Source organism: Vulpes vulpes, chromosome 13 (genome assembly GCF_048418805.1).
Source record: "Vulpes vulpes isolate BD-2025 chromosome 13, VulVul3, whole genome shotgun sequence".
In the NCBI taxonomy this organism is placed as follows: Eukaryota; Metazoa; Chordata; class Mammalia; order Carnivora; family Canidae; genus Vulpes; species Vulpes vulpes.
The window spans coordinates 136,423,270-136,444,052 of record NC_132792.1 but is presented as its reverse complement, the minus strand read 5'-3'; the positions used below and the strand labels follow the sequence as shown (position 1 = coordinate 136,444,052).

Here is a 20,783-nt window from a genome sequence, read left to right as displayed (position 1 = left end):
CCTTGGCTCATACCAAGGATTTTAGATCAAATTTTAATTTTTGAACACCTAGGACAATTAAAGAAAGCAAATCTTCATTTTCCACGACCTACTTCATGTTAACCCACCATCGATACTCCCCTGCACTGTATTGAACTCCTCCGGCTCCATAGGTCATGCTAAGACCGAAAATTCTACCCAAGGCGTGGTAGCCGCAGGCGCAATAGCCTGTTTGTCACACTGCCAAGTAGCACATTGCTCCAATCCCGAACTTCCTTTTCCCATTTCCCACAAAGTCATCCTCTGAGCAGAGCAGGTTTGGACACTCCAGCCCTGGTTGTGGCCCCAGGGGCCCCATTTGCCTCTTTCTAGTCTTGTACCCAACTTCCTGGTCTGCTCCTATATGCACTAAGCTCTTGACTTCTGGCTTTGCCTCCCCTATTTTACCCTGGCTCAGATATCTTAAATGTTTACTACTTCTCCAAATTTTGATCTCGGACAATCTCACCCAAAAAAGAGTAATCCTCCTCAAAATGACAATGCCTCCACTGGGTTTATACTAGACTATTGGTTTAATCCATTTCTTGTCTGACTAGGTGACTCCCCACCTGCTCCCCCAGTTCATAGGCCCCAAGAGCAGGTGCTGGTCCACACAGGTGCCTGACCTGCCCCCGATGAAAGAGAAGGACTTGGGTGCTGTTTCTTCTGGCCAGAGGTCAAGTCCTGTGTCCTCCATGCTCATGTTGACCGATGGGGAAGCCACAGAGCTTTGGCTCACAATCCAAATGAAACCAGAGGTTTCACAAACCAACTTCCTCATATGCCTGGGAAGTTGACCCTGTGTTACTCTAGCAACTGAACCTCTCTAAATTGTAGATCCAAGGGATACAATGACATACAATGAATTTAAACTGTACTTATCCCAAGAAGATGGGAAATCCTGGGCCAGTTGTACAGTTGAGCCCTCTGGGTCAGGTCTTTTGAGGAGAAATTGGCCATCTTTGAGGAAGACCAGAGAGCTGCCATCAGAGAAAATATACTCAGCCTCTGGCCCTGAGGGTCACAACTTTGCCAGCCACATACTGCTTAGCCAATGAGATGCCCACAGGAGCCATTTAAGGGAAAGAAGACATATTTCCCTCTGTCCACAGCCAGGCAAGGCAGGGATCTATATTAGATAAAGAAAGGGCCAGGGCTCACCTTAGATCCAAAGCTTTATCCTTCTCTTTTTTGGACTCATTTTCAGCTCTTTTCACTGAGGAGAACACCCGCCCTTAGGCAGAAAATTACTCTGGTGATTGATGTCTAGCAAATGCAATTAGGCTCCAGTTTAGTGTTCTTCAAGGGGTGCCCTTCCAGGGTGGTATGTAGAATTTGGTGATCACTCAACCACTGTACACGCGAGGCCTCCTGGTCATAAAGCTTTTGTCTGTGTCAGGCTTTGGCCACCAGAACTTCCTTCCCACTCCCTTTAGATGAAGGGAGGCTGTGGGCAAAGAGGTAGGGATGGCAGATGGGGCAGGGAGAGGGCAGAGCAGATGCTGGGAAGGGGGCATTCAGAATAAGAACAGCCAGGTTGGCCAAAGAGACACAATGACTCCCGATGTGAGCCCAGAACAGAGTTGCAGGGCGGGGATGCCTTCAGTGGCTGAAACTCTCTAATATTTGCTAGTCAACCTAGTGCTTGAAATATAATCCCTTAATTCTACTACCTTGGGGATTTGAGAGGGATAAATAAAAAAAAAAAAATGTCGCAGACCCTGTCCTTGCAGTATTTGCATTCCAGTTGGAAAGGTCAAACATGCACCATCAAACTTCCAGGCAACAGGCTTCCATCGGGGGTGGCCACACACAAGCAAATGAAGTAGCACAGGCAATATTGACCCATCTGTGAAACAAGGGAAGGACAAAAGAGGCCATCTGCATTCCACCTGCCTGAGCTCTTAATCAGCTCTGCCACTTAGAAGCTGAATGACCTTGGGCAAGTTACTTAACCTCTTCCTGACTCAAAAATGGGGAGAGTAACACTACTTTGCTCGTAGGCTTTTAGGGAGGATTCAGTAGGCAGGGGATTCAGCAGGGCGATGCACGGAAAGCCTGGGGCCTGGACTCCGGCTGTGCCAACACGTGCCAGCGCCCTTCCTCCTCCCTTAAGCCAGGGCCAATGAACCCTTCTCCTGTTACACACCCTTTTGGCCTGGTGATGCATATGAACCCTTTCTCAGAATAATGGTCTAAATGCATAAAATAAAATATATAGGGTTACAATGGAAACTGCATTTTTATTGATGTGCAGTTATCAAAATACTAAAAAAACCAAATTTGCTGCATGGTAATATATGTGTTTCTTTATTAACACAGTAAATAACAAGATCTGCTGGCAGCTCCAATAAGTACTGTAATTTTGAAATAGTAATAAGCTTAAACAATATTTCAACAGATCTGCAACAACTGTAATGAGATATAAAAATATCTGTGATTTCTATTGGTGACAAAATTACAGCTACGGCTAAGACGATAGTGACTTGTGGCCCACATTTAAAATTAGAGGGACTTCTAGTTTTTGCTAGAGGTCGGTGAAAAGATAAGTATAATTCTTTTTCATCTGAATTCGTGGACTCTTGAGGCGCCAGGGTGGCCCAATCAGTTAAGTGTCTGCCTTCAGTTCAGGTCATGATCCTGGGGCCCTGGGATTGGGCCCCACATCATCCAGCGCCCCACTCAATGGGGAGTCTGCTTCTCCCTCTCCCTCTGTTTCTGCCCCACCATGCACTTGAGCGTGTACGCACACTCCAGCACTCTCTCTAAATACATAAAATCTTTAAATTAATGAATTAGCTAATTAATTAATTCACAGACTCTCCGTGGACTCCATGCTAAGAATCATTGCTGTAAGACTTGATAAAATAAGTTATAACCATACTTTCTAAATTTTTTAAATAACACTTATTTTCACATTATTAAAGCAAAATATAAACAAATATAATAGAAAAGTTAAGAAATTTAGATTAAGTGGGAAAAGACAAAGGGAATTTAAAAAAAGAAAAAAACACCACGTGATCTGGAGAGAATCACTGCTAACAGGTTGGCTTTTAAGACACAGAGCTCACTGCTAATCCTTTTTTCATGCACTGAATATGCTCTTCCTACGGTTATTAAATTGCAGTGTCACTCAGAAGGATATCAAGGAACAGGGACTGCTCAGTAAAGAACCAACTCAAAGTACCATGAATGTAGGCCAGAAACTATATGAAGCCTGGTGATAGAGAAGGAGCCTTACCCTTTACAGCACAGCCACCCACGGGTAGAGCAAAGAGACAAGAAACAGAGTTGGGGGACGCAGGGCAATCTTCCAGCCCCACAAATAGAAGCTATCCCACTGATCTCAAATCTTGCGTTAGACCTGATGAATTATCCCGAGTTGGAGCTATGAATTGTGAATAATGCAAATTACCCAGTTGGATACTGACTGTACTCCAAACCTGCCAGATGCTCAGACCAGATCCCTGAATCATGTGTAGGCAGAGCAGGAGGTCTCATCCAAAAAAAAAAAAAAAATCCAGTTGGGAATAATAATAATAATGAGGTAGCACAGCACCTAAGAAGGGTTTGTCTGGTCCCTTTTAATGCCCACAGAGAATTACCTGTGTGTGAGTTCAGAATAGAGCAAAGTCCTAGCCCCAGATTACTTTTCCTGAGTCTTCTGAGCAGTGACCAGGTTCGAGGCTCCTGACTTGCCAGGCTTCCCATGTGAATGTGAGGGTGTAGGCCACTAACCACCAACTTAGTTTCCAGGAGGCCCTTTCATGAGACTGGGGCCACCACCACTAGAGCAGCATTATAAAAGTCCCTCCCTTCCCTTCTCCACGATCTTAGACTCATGTCCTTTTCTGACTTCCAAACAGAGACCTTTCAGGGAGGGCAGCGGGGAGAAGCGTGTTAATGAAATGCTGCCAGCACCGTCCTCACAATGTGATTGTGTGCTTTCCTGGAAGGACCCTGCCACCCCAAGGCAGCACACCCTGCTTCCTCTATGCCCAGCTGAAGATCACAGCCCAGGATAACAGGCCAGCAAAACTCCTGAGCGCAAGGCACCGCCAAATTTCAAAATGTTTTTTAATAAAACAATGTGGAAAGGGCAGACTGCTCATTTTGATTCTCTACTGGGTTGTTCAATTAAAGCTGAAATTCTGGGGAATCTTGAACCACCCTGACCATATTTTCCATTAGTAATAATGATAAAAGATAATTATTGAGCCTGTCTGTCAGATATTCTAGACACCCGCACCTTCACTTAATTAATTGCTAATTAAGATGTGAAAGAACTGCAGTGTCTCTCACACATCCTGACTTTATTAAGCTTCAGCAAATCTTCCTCAGGGAAAACAAACCTAAACCGCAAGGCTGAGTCCCTTCCTTGGGTTTGGAAACTCATGGCCAAGGGTCAGGAGTGGTGAAGCAGGGATGAAGGCCTACTCTGAGTCAGGGTCATTTAACCATCCTTCTGATGGTACACGATGACCCTGAGGGGAAAGAATGAGGGAGAAAGAGAGAGAAGCTAATAGGATTTGAGTTCCTACCTTCTGCCATATGCTGAGCTAATAAGCCTTTCACATATATTATCTAAGTTAATCCTCCCAGCAATCCTGTAAGGAAATATGATCCCCACTTTACAAATTAGAAAAGGTGTGTTTGAGGAATTCAGTAAATATCTTTTCTAAAAATGTGTAGCTGGTAAGAATTAGAATTTGAGCCAAATTCCACATTCTTGCATTTCTTGTTCCATGGAGGTATGAGAGATGAAGATGCTTTTTTTTCTATAAAGTATTTACCATTACTGATAAAGGCAAAAAGGCACCATGGCAGCTAGCCTTCAAGATGAGCCCCAATTATTCCTTGTGTTGTAGTATTCATACCCTTATGTTGTCTCGTCCCACATCAAATAGCGCTAACCTGTGTAACCAATAAGATATTGCAGAAATGATAAGGAGGGTCAAAAAAGAGGTGGTAGCTGCCTCCTGGCTCTGTCTTGGATCACTCACTCTGGGGGAAGCCAGCCATGCTGTGAGGACACACAAGCAGCCCTGCAGAGGCCCCTGTGGGGACACCTCCTGCAACAACCAGCATCATCGAAGTGAGCCCTTGTGTAAACAGGGCCACCAGCAAGTCTTCAGGTGATCACAGCTTTCACTGACATCTTACCTGAAATCTCATGAGACCTTGAGCTTGAACCACCCACATTTCAGTTCCTGACCCACAGAAACCATGAGATAATAAATGTTTATTGTGTTAAGCCAGTGAGTTTGGGAGTCATCTTTATACAGCAATAGATCATGAATTTATTAGCTTTCCATATCCTTCTGAACTACAGTATCTTGGCAGTACCAGTTGGTAGGAGAAATCCTTATAAGAAACCTTCAGATGTATAGGCCTGAAAATAGGAGCTCCAAGTAGTAGTCATTCAAGATCCCTTCTTTTAGAAGACTTTGGGAGTTTAGGAGCTGAATTTGGGTCAGATCACCAAAAGTTGCTCCCATTTTCTTATTAAGATGACTAAGTGTAATTTGTTGGCCATTGTACTGAAAATCTGATCCAGTTTCAGCAGCCAACTGCAGGAAGAGAAAATATATGAATTGACAATACTTTAGCACACCGGATGGTCTTGTCTAGGACTGATCAGCGTCCTTGCAATCACATGGCTTTTTCTGGGACATCTTCAGCAATTTGCTGTAAACAAACCCAAACCACCAAGTACCTAGGTTTATGCTGATTATCAAAATAAACTGTGTTTGTGAAATCTGAAACCTCTGCAGGTGCATCTCTCCTGTCCTGGTAGTGTCCTTCTTCTGCCCACAATTTACCTAGGTCAAAAGAGAAAAAGACACAGGGCTTTGGAGGAAATCTGTGCTTGGAGTCAATAGGGCATCATGAGTGCCATGCTCCAGACCACTCATTCCCCCAGATTCTGCCTGGGTGGTCATGGGCAGGGAGCCCAAGCAACAAAGTCCAGGCCCAGTCCCTCAGGTCGCTAGACTCACATTCAGTAGAAGAGGGGTCAGTACTTGATGTGGAGAGAAAATATAATGCACATTTTTTGGACATATTTAATAGGTAAACTTATTTTTTCAAAGAGGAGCTGTTACAAGCTGATCCCAGAAAATGGCTATCAAGGCAGTGTTGGGCATAAAGAGCAGAAGTGCAAGTAGATGAGTGGGTTGAGAGAATGAACAGAAAGAACACATCAATTTGCTGAAGTTGCTGGGGAGTCAGGTCACCATGCTCCTTGGTTGTATGTGCATCTACTATGGTTCCCTCTCCCTCAGTCCCCCACATAGTGTGTAGGCAGGAGGGACATAGAAGCAAGAGCCCAGCACTAGGTATTGATCCAACAGCTTTGTCTCAGAACTCATTACATGTTATACTTACTCATGTTGTGACCCACCAGTGTCAATTTCTATTATAATAATCATTTGCCTTGTCAGCAGTTGTATGAAAATCTACTCTAAGATGGTGCTTTTGTGTGGTCTCTTTAGGGCTGTCTGGCCTGTTAAATCATATGTGTCTACTAGTGAGGTCACATGCATCATGTCATATAAGGGCCATATATCAGGTTCAATATGAGCTTCTAGAACACAGTGAGTAAGCTCATGGCTTCAAGAAGACCAGCCCACAAGATTGCTCAAATTCAGTGTGGTCGTTGCTCGGCCTGTAGTTTGAAATCTGTTTAAAAAAAAAAAAAAAAGGTAGTTAAAAATAATAAAATAAGTGCGAAAATAAAGAAATAAAAGCTAGTTAAATGGAAAGGATTAGAACACAGGGACACCACATTCTAGCTCTAATTCTCGAAGTAATTGTGTGTTTGGTGCCTGCATCTGCAAGTGAACATCACCTGTTGTACCTCCTGTCCAGTGTCTCTATCCCCCAAGGGCTGGAGCTCCTTCATGGCAGGGGCTGTGTCCTCCTCTTGTATCCCTAGTGCTTGCCATAGACCTGGCTACTGAGACGGCTCTTAATAAATGGTTGCTGCCAATGACCAAAGCACCAAATCAGAGCATCTACCCATGGTCATATACAGATAGATGCGGTTAGAGCATAAAGGAAAGGACAGAAGTCTACATTTCATGCTGTCAGCATGCGGGTTGAGGGGATTATGGTTGGTGCAGGGGGGCAAATGGGTGGAGAGAGGCAAGTAATAGAAAAAAATAAGGACATGGCACGAAAAAAACCTCGATGTATAATACCATCCTTTTTGTGAAAATATGTGTATGTATGCATAAGTAAATTAGGGAAAAAGTGGTGATGCTCATATGTTAAGTCAAAACAAGTTGCAGAGAATTTCAGTTAAAAACTATAAAAAACACCCCATCACGTATCTGTGTATATATGCCTGATTGGGTTTCAATGAGCATGAGAGAGGGTGTGTGTTGTGAGTGCTGTGAGAGACCACCCCACAGAGGCATTCACCCCCCAGGTGCAGGACGTACAGGCAGCTCAGAACTCACAGCTGGGTTCCTGTCCAGGATTCACCCTCAGTCAGAGGAAGCTGCTTTGCCCAGCATTATGCCTGCTGTCTCCCTAGAGGCAGCCAATGACTGGTGGGGTCTAAAGTCCTGTCCCTTCTCAATGCAAGACAGCTCCAGAGCTCCCTCTGGCCAATTCTGCTTCCTGGACTCCCCCATGAGTCCCCCCACACCCTCCCCAAGAGTACGTCTCAGTGATCCTTCAGTGTACATAATGTATTTCAGTCTGCTTCCTGGAAACTTGACTCATGACAGTGGAAAAGTACAGACTGGTCTAGTAAAATGTGACATCAAGGGTCTGAGTTTGGGGGGAATGATTAGCTTTTTCTGTATGCATCTTCCTATTGATTTACTTGGTACAATAAGCACATATCACTTTTATAATTTTGAGAATATCAAAGATGTGTAAAATGTTGTAAGGAATAGGTTCCTTAAAAGAGTGAATGACTATGCTTGTACCTGGTTGGAGGAATAGATGATAAAATAGCACATCAAAGGAATCGATTTTTAATCAAGGAAACTGAAGGGGATTTTGCTGACACATTTGGTGACTTTTGACTTAGTCGGTTCAAAAAAGATTGGGCCAGCTTTCCAAGAGTAAAGTCGTCAACTCTTAGGGTGAGACAAAAGGGGTCAATGGGTAGAAGCAGAAAGGAGAGGAAGTTTTAATTTCACGGGAGAAGAACATTTCTAACATCAGAGTTGTCTGCTGGAAAAACGGGCTGCAAATTTGGGCAGCCACTGTGCGAGTTGCACGGACCAGAGGAAGTGTGTAAACATTCCAATTGGTGAGCAGTCAGATTAGAACAGGAGGAGGAAGACACCTGGCATTCATGTCACTTCCAACACTTCTCCTTCCTGGGCACTGGCAAGTCCACCGATAACCACTCTCCTTCCCGATGATACAGCCTCAGAGTCTTTCCCAACCCCATGCTTCAAGCAGCCGCTACTGATAGAACAGAAGGAGGATTCACCAGAGATGAAATCTATTTGCCCTTTCAGGACTAAATGATCTTTCCGCTTCTACCAACTCTCAGGTTCCATGGGGTCTTCTAGGGAAGGTTAATTTATTCAGGAAGAACTTAAATGAGCAAGCCTGCACTGTAGCCAAAGGCTGGCTCTTTCCTCCCTCCAGGGTTAATTGATTTTTGCAAGTACGTATGAGCTCCCTAAGGCTCAGTGTCCCCTTTGGAGAAGGCTCCGAGGATTTGTGGGAAGCAAGCCCAAGAAGACATAATCATCCTGTAACGGATGGTGTCGATGGGCCCTGGGAATTGTGCAGGGGGAGAACTGGTCCAAGTGTTGCATGGGAGCCACACTTAGATGGATTGACAGACTGCTGACACAGAAGCTCCTCGCCCGTAATAGATGCTTCTGAAAGGGGTGCTTCTAGCCTGAGGGGATTGCCCTTTGCCCTGCTGCATCCATTTACCCAATGAGTATTTGGTGAACCTCTCTGTGCTGCATTGTGCACGGGATGAGAGCCAAAGCAGTGAGCAGGATAGAGTCCAGAGGGAGAACAGCACAGATGAAGAGCCTTACAATAAGTGGTGACTTTTATGACGTGAGGACGCAGGAGTGATGGGGACATTATGCCCAGAAGAGGGGCTCTGGTTTAGGGGTAATAGGTGGCTTCCTGGAGGAAGTGCCGGGCATCTGTCAACATCAGATCACCGAAGCACGTTACTATAGCCACCTGCAAAGATCTCAGAAGAGTTTTGTCACATTAAACGCATGTCTGGAGTTACATTCATTCTGTAGAACGTTTTCCTTAAATATTTACTGCTTTATGGCAATGCTAGGAGAATGAACGAGAGACAATGCAAAAACGAATAGAACTCTCTGCAGAGGAAACAATAGCTTAATAAGTACAGTTTTCTTTGCTTTCGACACCTGCATGGTGTACCTCCAAGTTTACTGGAAAGGAGATATGGCGGCTGGGATGGAAAGGGAAACTGAGACTCCTTATTTTGAAACCATCAACATACTTCTTCCCTCCCTATTCCTGTTTCAGGTGGACGTATCATTGCACCTGCACAGAAGCCAGGCCTCTCGGAGCTAGGGTTGAAGAGCGTGTGGGAAAGAGAAGACATTGAAGACACGGTCACTAAAGGTATGATCTCCTGTGAACCTTATACCATCCATCACTGTGATGGCCCGTTTGAGGCTCTTGCTTATGACTGCAGGGACTGAGCCTCTTTGTCACTGCAACAACAGCCTGGGGGACAACCTCCCTGAAATGAGGTGCTCAAGAGCATTAGCTCCCTTGGGCTTCATGCCATCTCGGAAAAAGCTGGGGAAACCAGGCACCAAGGTTTTGGCGTTTCATAAAATATTTCTGAAGTGCATTTCATGATGTGGTTGGTAATAAAAGTGTATTACTGCTCTCAGACCCTCCAAGAGACGAGGCTTGATTCCCAGCCCAACCGCGCCTGCACTGGGCCTGCAGGAGTCAGTGCTAAATTATTCACCAGCCCGACTCAAATTTCTGGAGCTCCAAAACCTCTAATAAAGTATTATGAAAAAATATCCATCTCTTTATCTCTATCCATAACCATTTATATGGCTAGAGGAAAAACCTGTCGTTTTATTTCTTTTAATTTAAAAGCTTTCCTAATTCCTTTTCTATACCACATATATATGTCTAAAGAATTTTCAGGTTGAAATAATAACCTTCTGAAAAATGGTGCATGGGAGAAGGCTCTCAGGATTCAGAGTTGACAGACGCAGTGAATATTTTGCTCCCTTAATAACTTTCCCTGGCACTCAAATTTGACACACTGAATTGGAAACTTTTCAAATAGGTGTGGCCCTTTTTTATTGTGCAACACAATGATAATAGACCCGCCAGCCTTCTTTCTATTTGTTTATACGGTTGCTAAAATTTTTTCAAGAGAAACTCATTTCCAACCTCAGACTCATAATGCTCTCATTATCTATCATGGTGCTCTGCAGTAACGTGACAAGTCTATTCTGAAGCCACAACTTTGAATCAGTCCAGGCTACTCCCAGCAACACCCTGCCTTACTTGGGGACATTTGGCGACAAAGTACCCCGGGCTGTTTAAGACAACCTTGAACATAGAAACTCACTGGAGACTTGAGCTCATAAAACTGGCTATCAGCCATTCACACTTTAGAGCAATTTGGTTAATTTGGTGCTTTTAGGCGAACAGCTGGTTGAGAGCAAGTTCTCTGCAACCAAGCAGAGCTGGAACAGGGTGGACCATCTGGGGGCAGCTAAGGGTAGCTGCCAGGACAGCATCCCAGGAAATGTATTAAGATGAAGACATTTGGGGCATCTGGGTGACTCAGTTGGTTAAGCATCTGCCATCAGCTCGGGGGGGCGGCGGGGGGGGGGGTTGATCCTGGAGTCCTGGGACCAAGTCCCTCATTGGGCTCCCTGCAGGAAGCCTGCTTCTCTCTCTGCCTATGTCTCTGCCTCTCTCTCTCTCTCTCTCTCTGTGTGTGTGTGTGTCTCTCATGAATAAATAAAATCTTTTAAAAAAAGAATATTTGACAAACCACTTGCATTACAAGATTAGCATCCGACCCCCAAGCCCCTGCCAAAGAAACTTGTTCAAATAAGCAATGTTGGTCTCTAAGAGGAGTTCTGAATGAGGTGGGTTCAACAAAGTATGAGATCCGGGTGCCCGTCATCCTCTTCTAACTCGATGTTGAATAAATATTTAAAGAATGTTGATTTAAATGTAAGATAAATCATTAGCCTGACAAGAGCCCCCACCTATTTTCATCAGCCCTGAAATCTGAAGCTTCTGAAGGAGGGGGTGTAGGGATGAAAGAGGAAGGCCCAGGACCCCGCCAATCAGAATGAAACTCCGGTGAGGGACCTGAGAAGCCACCTGAGAGACGCAATGAGAGAGGGATGAGCCATGAGGACAAGCATCACATCCCGCCCGGAGCTAACTTTACTCCAGCAACTAGAACCCTACTCTGGTCTGACCTGGGGAAATCAATCCTCAGCCTGAATCAGAGACTGCTCATGGAAAGTGAGGATGAGCCTGATGATTGAAGCAGGCCCTGGGGATGCTGCTTATGATTTTGTGATTTGTAATAAGAAATATATATTTGGTCTTCATCCAGATTCTGGCCCAGAGCTCCTAAAACTTTTGAAATGTCCTACGTGATAATGATGTAGTTTTAAATGTAGGTGAGTTTTGGTGGGGTGAGTTCTGGAGCCAACGACCAAGAGAAAATTGTTGAGACATCTTTGGTGCAAAATGGTGGTTTTATTAGAGCTCGGGACGTGACCCCTGGGGGGCAGAAAAAGCTGCTTCCCTCTGGGGTTGTGAGGGGTGACTGATTATATACTGGGGAGTTGGGGGACATAAGGTAAAATGAAGTTTTCAAGAGAACTTTTGTATGTTAAAGAGGACCTACAGGATATTGGAGGCCTTGCTATTGTGAAGTCAAGGTGGTTTTCCCCTCTAGTAAAGCATTAACATTAAGATAGTTGGGAGCTTCCTGGAGGGATGTTCTACTCTGCCTATCAAGAGTCCTCCTCAGTGGCTGCAGGTTATAAGGAAATTTTACTGTATTTACTTTCCCTTCTATCCTTCCCACATCACTGTGGATGGATGGGTGATGTTAGGGCTCCAGGAAATTGAGTCTTTGGATCTCTGGAAATTAGGCTAGTGATAAGAAAGCTTTTTTCATGAAAATAACTAAGACATTTATAAACTGAGGGAGACTCAGGTCTTTCTGAACTGTCACCTCTATTAACTAACCATTTGTTTTTCCCTTCCCTTAGCTTTAGGGCAGCCTGGAGTACCTGAAGAGTGTCACACAGATCCCACCTGGGGGTGTGGGGATCATGGGGTGTCAGCTTGTGTTTTGTCCTTAGCTTGCCTCTTTTCCTTCATCAATAGGAGCTATAAAGGTGTCTTGATATTCATAACAAATCCCTTTCAACCACTCCCAAGTTTATGCTAATGTGGGGACTTTGGGAAAGCAACTAAAATGGGGGCTGGAGACCAACATTGAGATTGGAGTGTTGGAACTTTCAAATCCACCCCTCCACCTTCTGAGGAGGGGAGAGGGTTTAGAGATTGAGTTCGATAACCAATGGCTAATGACGTAATGCATCATGCCTGTGTAATGAAGCCTCCATAAAACCCAGAAGGACTGGGTTCAGAGAGCTTTCGAGTTGGGAAACCAGAACCCTACCACATGCCACCATGCTGGGCCCCAAACTCCATAGAGATAGAAGCTCCTTAGTTCAGGACCTCATCCTGTGTAGCTCTTCATCTGGCTCTTGATTTGTGTCCTTTCATATCCTTGGTAATAAACTGGCAATCTAGTGAATAAACTGTTTTCCTGAGTTCTGTGAGCTGCTGTCGCAAATTAATTGAAGCCAAGGAGGAGGGCGTGGGAATCTCTGACTGATAGCCAGTTGGAAGACAGGTAAAGGAGACTTGTGATTGGCATCTGAGGTGGGGGCCATTTTGTGGGTCTGAGCCCTTAGACTGACACTGTGGAATCTGTCTCCAGGTAGGAGCATCAGAATTGAGTTGAATTGTAGCACACATAGCTGGTATCAGAGAATTGCTTGGTGTGGAGAAAAAAACCCACACATTGGAATTGGTGTCAGAATCAGAATCATAATTCCAAGCCACATCAGAGCTGTAAACTCATCAGCCTCAAGCTCCATTTCAGGATGGCGTTGACGAAGTTCTTGGCACCAGGGATAGTCAAGCCACTGCTGGATGTGAGGGGTCTACCTTGAAGCCAGTGAACAACTATCCAGGCAGGGGTGTTGGATCCTGCTGGCCCTCCTGAGGGCAGAAACTCTCAGAAGTCTACAGGATGCAGTATTCAGAGGTAGTTCTCAGAAGCGCCAGCTGCTCTGTTGATTAAATCTCAAAGCCACCTCCTGGCTCAGAGGCCAGTCCATCTTTCCCTGCCAAGACTTGTCACATGTGTACAATTGACCTCACAGGAGAGCGTGGACTTCCATGTTAGCCCTCTCCCCCCACATACTTACAAATAGCTCTTCACCAGGATGGGTTGGTGTTAGAATTGCAGAAGTCCCACCTGCAGGTCACCTCATGGCTCTTTGGCGATTCAAACAGAGGTGCATTCACCAGGCTGGTCTGAACTGCCTAACTTGGCCTGCTTCTATCCCACCTTCATTCCCTATGCATTTGAAAGCAGCTTATTTTAAAAGCTGATTAGATGAGGCTTTAATAACATTAGAATTTAAATGGCCCCAGATAGGCTTTCAGCCTCTTGCCAAATTGAGATAAATGTGATATTTGGGGAGCTGAGCTCCCAGCTTCATGGCTGCTCTGGACCACAGACAGGTTTTGAAGCACTGCTTCTCCCCATGCTTTTCTGCAGCTTGAGACTGGGTTTGTGAGCATCTGTAAGGTCCCTTTTATCTCTAAAGGTCTAGGATTCTGTGTGGAGTTGTGTTTCCATGATCATGCATTATTAAGGAAAGGTAAGGTGGGGACAGGGCCACAGGCCAAAGTTATAATCTGTGTGTGATATGCTGTAGGGAAACTTCTCTCTGTGACCCCACACCCTCTGAACTTTCAGTTCCAGGGAACAAACCTTTAGAGAATGGCTACTATTTGGTCATTTAATTGAATGTTACTGTTGTTAATACCTGACTTTGGCTGAGAATAATATAAAATGGCCAGAAGTAGGAATGTTTCATCTTGGCTAATAAGGTTAGCCCCCTCTCTAACTCTTCAGGTGGGTTTGGTGCTGGGAAGGGCATACATACTTGGGAAGTCATATAGGTGTGACTGCCTCCCAATGTAATACTCTTTTGTACATTTTAGGAAAAATGAAGAATGGAACAGGGCAGGGGGCAGGGTGGAAACCCAACCAAAGGTGAACATAAACACTGATAGTTCAGCATTGAGGTCATATTTTCAGTTTCCATGGGAAACATGTACCCATTTGGGTGTGTCACCTGGGGCTTACCTGCAAGTTCACCTCTCCGTGTGCTAAGTCTGGGGCCATGCAGAAAGAGAGTGGCTGGGTTTTTCTCCTCTTCTGAGAATGTTTCTGCACAGTCATCCTCCCCAACTTGCTTTGTTCTGTCTCTGGATGGGAAGGATCCCTCCTCCTTCTAAGGCTCACTCATCGCCTGAGGGCTCAGTCCCTTCCCCTGCCACCTCCTCCACTGCCCTTTTCTGTCAGTTTCTCCCCTACCACTTATAAACAAACCTTGGTCTCCACTAAAGTGAGCCAACAAAAAGAGCTTTCACTTGATTTTGCAACTCTCTCCTCTTATCCCAAATTCTGTGAAGGAATAGCCTAGATTCACTTATCACTATATAGTCACTCCTTAATCCATGCATAATAGGGCATCGCATCCACCCAAGCAACAAATTCAACTTAATTCTGCAAACGTGCTTGAAGTACATACTATGTGCTGTGCCCAGTCTGAATCCTGCCCACAAGGAGGATGCTCTTATAAGGTAGGCAAGCCTGCTGGCTCCGTCCTCAAATTACAGAGCAGGTGGCAAGTGAGCGGATGGGCTTACACACTGTAGAGAAGCAGAATGGAAGTCATCAGCCCTGTGTTGGAGGCAGGGGGCAGCAAGGAAAGTGTCACAGGTGTTCTCCAGACAAATGGAGAACACAGGAAGGGAGAATAGAAAGGAGTTGGTGCGGGGGGGGGGGGGGGGAGGGGGGGGAGGGCAGTCCAGGTAGAAGGAGCAGCGTGGCCAAAGTCACAGAAGCCACCGAGGCAGCACACATGTATTTAGACACATGTATGTACATGATGAGATGAGGGGTATTGGGGCCACAGAGGACGACAGATAGTCTTCAAGTGTAAGATTCCCCTGAGGGGAATCCCTGGGTGGCTCAGCGGTTTAGTGCCTGCCTTTGGCCCAGGGCGTGATCCTGGAGTCCCGGGATCGAGTCCCACATCAGGCTCCCTGCATGGAGCCTGCTTCTCCCTCTGCCTGTGTCTCTGCCTCTCTCTCTCTCTCTCTCTCTCTCTGTTCGTCTTTCATGAATAAATAAATAAATAAAATCTTAAAAGGAAAAAAAAAAAGATCCCATGAGAAACCTCAACTTCTTCTTGCAGACGGTGGAGAAGTCCAAGCCAGGAAGGGACATGATCAGATTGCCTTTTAGAAAGACCCCTAGGAAGCATTAGTTGGGGGGGGGGGGGGGGGGAGGGCTCAGATAAGAAGCTGCTCCCATTGTCCAGATAAGACATGATAGAGGCCTGAGCTAAGACGGGATGCTAACACAGTCTTCCCCATCCCCCACATATGTCACTTGGGGTCCATCCGAACAGAAGTTCCCTTTCTGCTCTAAACCGTGAGCATCTATGATGCCTTTCTTATTGTACTTACTCCACTTGTATTATGGCCATTTGTATATTTCTCTGATTTTCCTTATCAAATTATATTTTTGTCTCTCCTTCCTCAAATTACAGTACCTTGCTCATAATAAGAGCTGAAGAAAAGGTTATTTAGTTGAATTGAATTTTCAAGAGCTTCAAACCATGAATAATTGAGGAATCAACCATGTATAAGTGCTTATCATTTACATAATTGTGTAAACAAGCTGATAAGGATTTTTTCTCCATTATTTTTATTATCCCAGAATGCCCCACTATCTTCTTGATTCTCCAGATTTTAAGGAAGTAGTAAACAAGTATTCTGTAACACACGCAAGTGGCAGAGGCGCTGCCTCACCCTCACCTCCCCTGGCAAGGGAAGCTGTCGCAAGCAAGGAACAGATGATTGCATTCATTGAAAATGAAAGCCATGTATAAATATTGAGAAATCTGCTGTCTGAAGAGACAGAGAATCGCGGAGCACACTGCATGATGGGACCCATAAGCAGAGTCCCGAAGGTCAATGTGCAGATACAAATTGATTAAGCTAAGTACTTACTGAAATTGCTTTCCAACACACTGATGAGAATTGATCATAAGCAGGACCCATATTTACAGTGAAAATGCTTATGTAAAGTTACCCTTTGGTATGGCACCAAGGCAATTTTAAACTGTCCAGATTGTTCCCCCAAGTGAAAGTACCCGCTGTGTAGTTAACGAATGTTACAAGGCGTCCAATCGGCACTTCCAATTTCATGATTGAGTGTCTTTACACGTGGAGCTGATTGACCCTGGAACAGCTTTATTGGGGCATCTTTTTATAACCTGACGTTAGCCTCTCTCTTCTTCTCTTCCATGCCAGACTAAAGGACTCTGACTGGCCAGGAATTAGCCCTACCTGATATAGTACCCACACGGCCACTCTGAAACACAACTGCCAGCTCCTAGAAACCAGGAGGCAGAAATCTCCTTACCTGGACTGCATCCAACAAGCAGTGGTGCGAGTGCCACCAGCCAGGAGCACTCCAGCAGTAAGGAAGAGAAAGAAAGTGAAGCAAGTGGTCAGAAGGAAAGACAAAGCAGAGGTGGGGAAAATGAGAGCAGGGAGCAGAAGGCCCAGTTAGGGAGCCTTTACTGAGTAATTTTTATGTGTCAAATACAAAAGTAATGAGCCATGGGCCCCACAAAAGGAGTACATATCCTGGGCCTTGCACCCAAGGAGCTAAGAATTTAGTCAGGAGAGCAATTCTAAACCCAGGAAACAAATATACCAGTACATAACAATAAAGTGATATACTAAAAAAAAAAAAAAAAGTGTGTGTGTGTGTGTGTGTGTGTGTGTGTATGTGTGTGTATAATGATGTCCTAATACTGCACCCTGGCATTGGCTGTGCTGTTACTGAGAACCAAGATCAGAGTGAGTGTCCCAGGTTCAGGGAGGTGGAGAGGAGCAGAGAAGACCTCATGGCAGAGGTGGTGGACATCAAGCCAAGCCTGGAAAGGAGAGGTGGTACAAAGCCAGCAAGGCAAAAGGCTCATGACACCTCAGACTTATGGAACATAGTAAGAATCAAAGGAGAGGATGAAAGAGAATTGGAGAAGGGAAAAATTGCTGATGATGGTGAAGTTAGAGTAGCCTCATGTCTTTTGGGCACCTGTGCCAACCTTTGGATTGCCTTGGCCAAAGACCAACAATTTAGAGGCAGAAAATATTTCTGAGGTCCCATTAGTCTCTATAGACCTGGACTGGTGCCAGCCAATTTTTGTTGTCTCTGCAATCACGAAGTGAAGCCTATTCTTCCTCATGTTTGCTCGAGAGGAATGCCATTCACAATGAAAGCCTCACACACTTCACACTGATCTTTGAAACCTGAATTCTCTTGTTACTAACAATTGAGTGTAAAGAACCCACAGAAACTCCACAACAGATGAGATGGCTTCATTAGCTCAAGGTTCCGGGGCCTCTGAGAAATGGAGAGATTGGTAAATTAAGGATAATTTATTAGATGCATTTCAAGTGGGTTTTATAAAGACAGCAGGACTTTGCCCACAAAATATATTTTGATTGGCACAGGGGAATCTCCCTGCACCCACAATCGCTGCCACGCTGCACCCTCACTCCCTTTCAAATTTTAAGAAAATGAAATTAAACCAAATGCCTGGTTTTGCCACATTGTCTGAACTTCTACCATTTGAGATACTTTCTCGCTGAGATCTTGTCTCTCCCAGATGTCCCTTTTGAAAGGCAGGTGTCAGGACCCTAGGTGGCTCAGTGGTTGAGGGTCTGCCTTTGGCTCAGGGTGTGGCCCTGGGTTCCTAGGATCGAGTCCTGCATTGGGGTCCCCCTCAGGGATCCTGCTTCTCCTCTGCCTGTTTCTCTGCCTCTCTCTCTGTGTGTCTCTCATGAATAAACAAATAAAATCTTAAAAAAAAAAAAAACAAGGCAGGTGTCCCTGGAGAGACCTGTTTATCCATGCTAGAACGTTCATTAGTTTATTAGGTGATTTTCTAAAATTCTCCTCTAAAGAAGGAGGAAAATGCTTAGAAAGGAGGAGGAAAAATGGTATTTTTTTTTTTTTTTTTAGAACATGGGGTCCTGCTTGGGAAGGCAGGATTGAAGATGGTATCAAGTGCCAGGGACTGATGGTCTGGATAACTAAAGAGCAGAAGGTGGGGGTAGAAAAATAGAACCAGAAGAGGGGAGGGAGAGACAGAGAGAGAGAGAGAGAGAGAGAGAGACAAAGAGAGAATCATGATGGAACAAAGTTAAAATCAAACCTTTTCTCCTCTGTAGTGTGGCCTAGAGCGGCCCTGATTGATGGGATGGATAGCTCTCACAAAGCTGGATGCATTCAGGTGCCACCTGTGAGCTCAGCATTGCCTAAGAAAGCAGAAGGAGGGTGAGAAATGACAAATCCTGCAGGGGGTTGGCTACTTGGGAGGCTTTGCCAGGTGCAGGCTGGATGTATGCGTCCACAGCTAAGTCAAGTCCATTTGCGGCAAAACCACAGTGCGTCTTTCAGTAGGTGTAGAGAAGAAATGCCTAGAGCTCACCTCGATGCAGAACAATGGCGGCTGTGGGCCAAGGGAGTGCCATGATTCCCAGCTGAGTCAGCACACTACTACTGTAAGCTGGGGAATGATTTAAGAACTTTGGTGATAAAACTGCAAGAACTCTGATAGTCTGATACCAAAAACACACACCCACCAAATGGTCAGTCTAGGACTTTAGCATTTAATCTAGTCCAACCCTCCTCTTCTAGCTGAGGGAAGGGGAGCCTAAGAAGAATTGACATTTGTTGAGTGCTTTCTATCTGCGAAGTGCTGTTTCAATTGCTTTTAATGTATCAACACCTTCCAACAACCAATAACAGTCAATATTGTTATTTCCTCCATTCTACAGATAAGGAAACTGAAATAGAGAAAGACCAAATGATTTCCCCTGGGTCAACCACCTAGTGAGTGGCAGTGTGGGAATTTGAATCCAGGCAGTGTGTGCCCAGAACTCCTCCACATAAGCCCTACTCTGAAAGATTTGTCTAAGAGCACAGACACCAGCAAGGAAAAGCCACCTCTTACAGTGTGAGGCCTGGCACAGTGAGGTGAGAGTATAAGAATCATTCGTGCCACGGTGACGGCCGATCCTGGAGAGGCTATAACCCACCTGGTGATTCCTTGTGGGAGCTGAAGCCCATTCTGGAAGGAAAGCAGGGCAAGGCAGTAAGTCGACTATCTCTCCTTCATCAAAGAGAGGTAATGGATTTGTAATGGAGCCACTGCAATTGAAGTTGTGATAATTATTGAGAGAATGGCCCAGAAATGGAGGAGTAGATGTCTCTCTCCTCGAAGAGGAAGAGTTTGAGGCAATGAAATTGTAAAGAGAGTATTGATGAAGTTTTGATAGTGATCAATGCCATAGCAATAGACTGTGAGGGTGAAGATAAAAAGGAAGGGCGGTGATGCATCTAGTCACTCGACCAACCTGAATGATGACTTGGGCCAGTAGTTGAGTGTGCTGGAAAGGGAATGAGGTCTAGTCCACCATGAGCTTGCAATCGGATGGATAAAACAGGGCTATGGTAAACAACTGGCCTCCAGTGTGTAGTACATACACACTGAAATATGAGAAATACAGATGTACATCGCCAGTTATACGAATATGGCCTCAAACTGCTTTGAGAAAGAAATTGGTAATTAGGATTCTCGGAGTCAGGGAGACAACCATAACAGAGAGCCATGCAGATGAGATGTTGGCATCTTTGGATGAAGATTATCACTGTCTGGTTTTTATGGAGCAAGACGTGAGGATGGAGTGGTTAGTTGCAAATAGGTGACAATGGCCAAAATGAGGTTGCCTTGGCAAGTGGCAGATCTTTTGTATCCACCTCGGTCATGGGCAGTTTGATAAAAGAGAAAGGGGGAGCCCTAACATTAGTGGAGATGTTGAGTACATGCCTAGCGTGGAACAGACACGCCTATAGCTTTATCAAAGCTGAGCAGGGTCTTGTATCATAGAGGGGTGGATAAAGATGCTGGAATTGTTATGGGAACAATTATGACTGTAACCAAGGTAATGATGAAGATAATGGACCTGTAATGAAAAGCTGGTGGCTGTAAAGGGGAAGGTGAGGGCAACTGGAATGTAGAGGGGCTGATAAGGGAGGTAATGGTGGTGATGCCAAAGCTAATGGACTTATAATGTAGATGATGTGAAAGGTAATGGAGTTATAATGAGGTGATGCCTAGAGTAGGGTGGGGGGAGATGATCACCTTAATGGAGGCAGGAGGCACTGTGTGATACAGGTGAGAATTGTATGCAGAGCATGCGTCAGGATGGGTGCAGCTGTGGGTGACCAGGAAAGTAATGAATAGCTACACCCAAAGTTCTCATTACAGCAGGAGTTCTAATGGACCCTGGAATAAGATAATGATGTTAATGGAAAAGATGATGAC

At 45.0% G+C, this 20,783-nt stretch overlaps 1 protein-coding gene across 3 annotated transcripts in view; it reads left to right on the top strand.

Moving 5' to 3' along the window:
- Nucleotides 1–20,783, top strand: part of TNR (tenascin R) — a 409,187-nt gene that overhangs the window by 199,388 nt on the left and 189,016 nt on the right. For all 3 annotated transcript variants that reach the window (XM_072733086.1, XM_072733087.1, XM_072733088.1), the window contains exon 2: nucleotides 9,514–9,612. The gene's annotated coding sequence lies outside the window, so the exon portion shown is untranslated. The remainder of the gene's footprint in view (nucleotides 1–9,513; nucleotides 9,613–20,783) is intronic.